Source organism: Mesoplodon bidens (genome assembly GCF_964165515.1).
Source record: "Mesoplodon bidens genome assembly, chromosome: 9".
Classification (NCBI taxonomy): domain Eukaryota; kingdom Metazoa; phylum Chordata; class Mammalia; order Artiodactyla; family Ziphiidae; genus Mesoplodon; species Mesoplodon bidens.
The window spans coordinates 85,110,757-85,116,962 of NC_138166.1; positions in this window are offsets into that span (position 1 = coordinate 85,110,757).

The window sequence follows — 6,206 nt, forward strand, 5'->3', positions numbered from 1 at the left end:
TGTGTGCTCAGCCCCATTCTTGATCCTGTGTGGGAAACAAGAGGAGACTTATTATGCTGTTGTGAAGGCAGAAAGTGCACAAGACATGATGATCCTTGCCCTCAAGAACTTAAGTTTAGTTGGTAAATGTGGGGAGGGAAGAGAAAGTGATTGTTAAATGTGAAACAATAATGACAAATACATGCTAACATATTAGGTAAGTCAATTCATTTCTTGGGGCCTCAATTTCCTCATCTGTAAAAATAGAGTTAACCAAATGATTTAAAGGTGACGTTCTAATTCCATGACAGTGGTGAGATTTACCTATATAAAGACCTGAAATAAAATTAATTCACGTGTCAGTTGTGGGAGAAATTTGGAGGAGTAGCCATCCTTTAATGTATACCTCCCCTCTCAATATAATCATACTTTTCCAGATATTAGTCCTGACTGGAAGGTTATTTTGTTTTTGGTTTTTTGCTGTTGTTGTTTGAAATGGTAAGACATAAAAGTGGGGAGGTAGGATGAGATCAAATTATGGGGGCCCTGACAATTAAGTAGAGCTTTGATAAGGCCTATTAGCCCAAGCTCCTATAAAGCCTACGGGTTTGGAGGAAAGATCTATATTAATGTTAAGGGTTTTGATAGGTGATTGCTCAGGGTTTATGTCTAGTTTGATTGTCTAGACACAAACCCTAAATATGACTATCTAGAGTTTATCACTAGACTGAGTTAACCTCTGAAACTTCCCTTCAAGGGAAATAGACTAATAAGCTTTTCACCCTTTTCTCACCTTTAGTTTTTCTGGAATTGTGAGTCCAGCTCACATGTATATTGAAACTAAAATAAGTAGGAGCCAACAAATTGGGGGATATAAGGCTTGTGCTGTTTGTCTGCAACCCAGGGTGGGGAAAAACATCACACAAACACAAAAACTACATCTAAAATAAGAATAGAAAGATGGAGTGTACAATACCTTGAAGGACATTAGGAAAGCTTAGTTCAGGGAAGAAGGGGAAATTCCTTGACATGGAAACTGTCCATTTTGAAAATATTCTAGAGGAGACACAGGGAATTTGTGATGAAAAGGCATTCTAGAATGCTGAGGTGTTCTATGTTGGAGTCAGAGAATGAAAAGTCCAAAGATTTCAAACAAAATCTGCTACAATCTGCTCCAGTTTGTTTTTCTAGCCTATGACTCCCCAACATACACACACACTGACCCTTTCACTGTATCTTTTTGAAAAAAAATTATTGAAGTATAGTTGATTCACAATGTTGTGTTAATTTCTGCGGTACAGCAGAGTGATTCAGTTTACATATATATACATTCTTTTTCATATTCTTTTCCATTATGGTTTATCACAGGATATTGAATATAGTTCCCTGTGCTATACAGTAAGGATATATCTTCACTGTATCTTAATCAACCTCTGCCTTAGCCAATGTTTTTACCCTGTTCCTCAGACATAGTGAACATTTATTTCTCTTATTCTCCAAACTTAAAACTCTCTCCCCAACCTCTTCAAACCATTTGAGTCTTCTTCTTTACTTATGTTACTACTTAAGCCTTTCTTCTTCAGAGAAGACTTTCCACATCAATCTAATCTCAAATTCTAGCCTGCAGGTACTGTTTTTTTGTGCATGCAATTATATAGTAAATTGTTATTCTACGTATACTCTTCTTATATGCAGGTTGTTTGCTCCCTAGGCAGTAAGCTCCTTGAAAGTGAAATATGAATTATATATATATTATGTTTGTTCCACCCACAGTGCTTTATACATTAGGCATTCAAATCAATATTTGTTTATTTCAATATATTTGCCAAACATCTATGACATATTAGGCACTGTCGTAGGTAATGGGAACCAAATATAAATTAAATGTAGTCTTCGACCTCAAGGAGCTCACAGTTTAACCTAGAAGACAGACCAGGGAAGAGTGGAATGCAACACGTTGCAATGGGCATGTTAGAGAGAAGTTCAGGATGCTAGCGGAGTAGAGAGGAAGAGCACTTAACCTGGATGAGAAGAGACAGGGAGAGGTTTGGACCTAATCCCTAAAGTGAACCTGGACAGATGAGTATGAGTCAACCAGGTGAAAAGAAGAGGAAATGGGCATTTGAGAAAGAGGGAGCAACACAAGCAAAAACGTGAGCATAGAATAAAGCATGTCTTGTTTAGGAGCACTGCCAGTAACCACAGTATGCCTGGAACATAAGATTTAATGAAGCGACTTCCCTAGTGGCGCAGTGGTTAAGAATCCTCCTGCCAATGCAGGGGACATGGGTTCGAGCCCAGGAAGATCCCACATGTCGCGGAGCAACAAAGCCCGAGCGCCACAACTACTGAGTCTGCGCTCTAGAGCCTGTGAGCCACAAACTGAGCCCGTGTGCCACAGCTACTAAAGCCCGCATGCCTAGACCCGTGCTCCGCAACAAGAGAAGCCACAGCAATGAGAAGCACGTGCACCGCAACCAAGAGTAACCCCCACTTGCTGCAACTAGAGAAAATCCGCGCAGCAGCGAAGACTCAGCGCAGCCAAAATTAATTAATTAATTTTAAAAAAAGATTTAATGAAACGGTAGTAAGGGATGAGACTAGAGAGGAAGCCAGGGTCTAAATCCTAGAGTGAAGTCCCTAGAAGAAGCTTGTAGGTTATTCTATGAATAATGAAGCACTATGGAGGGATGTTAACTAGGGATACTTTGAACAGTATATATTTGTAAAATACAAAAATGGTGGCCATGTGAACTATAGATTGGAAAGATGCAGAGGCATTTGAGAAAGCTAGTTAGTATTGAGGAAGGGTTGAGAAGGGTCTATGGCAATTTTTGCCTCTCACCCCTGTTTCCTAGCCCTGGATGACTTATTCAAAGATGGCCAACCAGATTCTCTTTACTAGGAATTTGAAAGTTTGATAAAGACAGAGAGATGAAAGGTGATTGTAGCTGAGTTACCTTACCCAGTGTCCCAGACAGAAAGTTTGAGCTCCACTTGCTAAGGTCCCCAGAAACGCCTCAGATCTAGTCTTCCTTGAAGCATGGTTATTCAGTTTTCCCTCCAATTCTGTGAGCTTTCCCAATGTCTTTTCAAATAAATACCCCTTTTTTGCTTAAATTAGTCAGTTTGTTTCTGTTGTTTGCAACCAAAAGAGCCTGAACTGGGCTTACGTGGTGGCGCAGTTGTTGGGGGTCCGCCTGCCGTTGCAGGGGACGCGGGTTCGTGCCCCCGTCCAGGAATATCCTATATGCCGCGGAGCGGCTGGGCCCGTGAGCCATGGCCACTGAGTCTGTGCGTCCGGAGCCTGTGCTCCGCAACGGGAGAGGCCACAACAGTGAGAGGCCCGCGTACCGCAAAAAAAAAAAAAAAAAAAAAAAAAAAAAAAAAAAGTCTGAACTGATATAAGGTCTAAAATAAGGTAGTGGCAATGAAGAAGGATAAAAGAGGGAGATCTGAAAGATGTTAGAAAGGTGGGATTAATAAGACTTGGTAACCGGTTGGATCCATGGGCTCATGAATATTATAGTCACATTTCTAGCTCGGTTACCTGAGTGAATGTGGGTGCAATTTACTAAAAGGTAGCATAAAGAAGATGGAGTCAGTTGATGAATTTTGGTTTTGGTCCACTGAGTATGAGATGCAGGTGGGGACAGTGTCAAGTAAATGGCTTAAAATATGCTTTGGGAATCAACATCAAGTATATATGCTAGTTGAAACTACTGGAGTCAATGAGCTTAAGCAGGAGAAACGGTGGGCTGAAAAGACACTAAGGCACAGGACAGAGCCTCAGATAAAGCAAACACTAAAAGAAGAACATCACGAGTGGATGGTGTAAAGAATGCCAAAAAGGAGTGGCCAGAGGTTGGAGAACCAGGAGAAAGGAGCCCCAGGAATCACGGGAAGAGATGAGAAAAGAGAGGAGAGCCTCTACCTTAAAGCATCTAAGCTGCAACTTTTGAAGGTACAGAAACGATTAAAAACTCACAAAAAGTATCAAAGCTTAATAAGCAAGCCCATGCTACCAGTTATAAGGCAGATAAATCAGATCAAAAAAACCTGCTAGGCTTGAGTTCATGGCAAAGCCAGGATTTGCTTGAACAGAGACCATCTGAGAGAAGATAATGTGAATGTATCATACATTCTCCCCTGACTGTCTTCTTTCCAAACACAGGAGCTGCATCCACCAAAACTCAGGTTGGTCATCCCTTTCTACTACCCCTTAGGTGTTGATCTATGATGGGACCTAAGAATTGTTCTTCTCATCCCTTCATCTCCACAACTTTCTATGTCTAGATGGAGACCTCACAGCCCAGGTAAACACTGGCTAGTAAGGATGGGGTGCTTGAGGTGGCATAGTACATTTGGGGAGTATTAGGTGAGGGCAGGAGGCAGGAAGAACTCTTTGTGGAACCATTTTCTTCCTCTCCTCCTATTTCTAACTGCTTATAAAACAGAAACTTTGAGGGCTTCCCTGGTGGCGCAGTGGTTGGGAGTCTGTCTGCCAATGCAGGGGACACGGGTTCGTGCCCCGGTCCAGGAGGATCCTACGTGCCGCGGAGTGGCTGGGCCTGTGAGCCGTGGCCGCTGGGCCTGCACGTCCGGAGCCTGTGCTTCACAGCGGGAGAGGCCACAACAGTGAGAGGCCCGTGTACCGCAAAAAAAAAAAAAAAAAAAAAAAACACAGAAACTTCTATCCTTTTAAAAGTATTGGTATGGTAGCATCCTCCCTTCTTCTCTGAAAAGAAAATCTGTGGTATATAGTGCTGAGCAAGGGTAGGTAATCCCAATTTTGGCTCTTGCTTTCCCAAACAACCTGCCAGCAACATGTGGTAAGTTACCTGGGGGCTAGGGGGATGTATTAAGAAACCAAATTTATATTCAGGTCCCAGCCACAGACTCCAAACTAGCCTCTAGCAAAAACAGATACTTCGAAATTATTTGATTTTTGCATTTTAAAAAAAATTGCTTTGGAACCTGTAGGGGGAGGAGGTATATTTGGTACATCAAATACCTCAACATCCTGGCTGCATTGAATGCTGAGGCTGTAGTGTGAATGTTCTACATTGGTTCAGATACCAGCAAACAAGGAAATAGGGGTTTCAGGAAATTATCTCCATGGCAAAGCAAAAATGAAAGCCTGCTAGAAACTGAAGCCTGGGCAGAAAGCTTTGCCTAGCAACCTGCCTTCCATCTGTGGGCAGAGTGGGACCAGGGTTTAAACATCCATTCATCTCATCTGTTGATCAATATCAAATCTGAACAGAACTAGCATTATTCAGCAATGAATGAATGGAAAATGACTTTCAGAGTTAATGATTTTATGAAGAGGAGAATGTAGCCGCAGCAATAGCCACTGTGGAATAAATATGGAGCTAAGAAAGACTACCAGAAATAGAGACATAAGAAGAAGATCAGGAGATTGGGAACCTGGGAAATTCAAGGCCATGAGATTTGTTTGTAGATCTGTCTATTTAAAATATGGGGATATCTACTCACGAGAGAGTGGAAGCTGTCTCTCTACACAGAGCTTTCATTCAATTTAGCACAGGAGTGTAAGGGATATGGGGGCCAAAGGAGAAACAAAAGGGAAGAAAATGGGTTTTTAAAAATATACAGGATGGACAGTAAGGGATAGAAGGTGGTCTCAGGAAAAACCTTGGGACTGAAGCCACTCACCATGGCAAGTTTCTAAATGTTGTGGCTGGGATGCTATCTGGAGGAGCAGAAGATGTGTTTTCCCATTCACGGCACCTTCCCAACCCCACTGACACATTTCATTCTCTTGTATCTTTAGAGCCTTTCTCCTGATCTAGCTCAATGGCACCACAGAAAAAGGTTGCAGATTCTTAGCTTATAAGTCCAAGCATCAAAGACCCAACTGTAAGACAGAATGGTTCAGGGAATAGATGTGATCAATAAAGATGCCTCTCTCCAAGAGAGAAGAATATTTGTCAGCATTACAGAATTCTACCCTGATATGGGAGACAGAGTGTCACAATTCATTGTCAAGATTGAGTTCATCCACAAAACGTAGACTCTGGGCAATTAGCACTGATTTATTGGCATCTCAGTAGGCTGAAACAAACAAGCTTTCTCCCACCCTCTTTTTATTTTCTCGATCCTTCCAGTTCTTTCAAATAACATCAGACTTTTCATAGTGTGATAGCCAGCAACAGTGATGTAGGATAATACATAATCATACCAAACTATATGTCTTCCTGTAC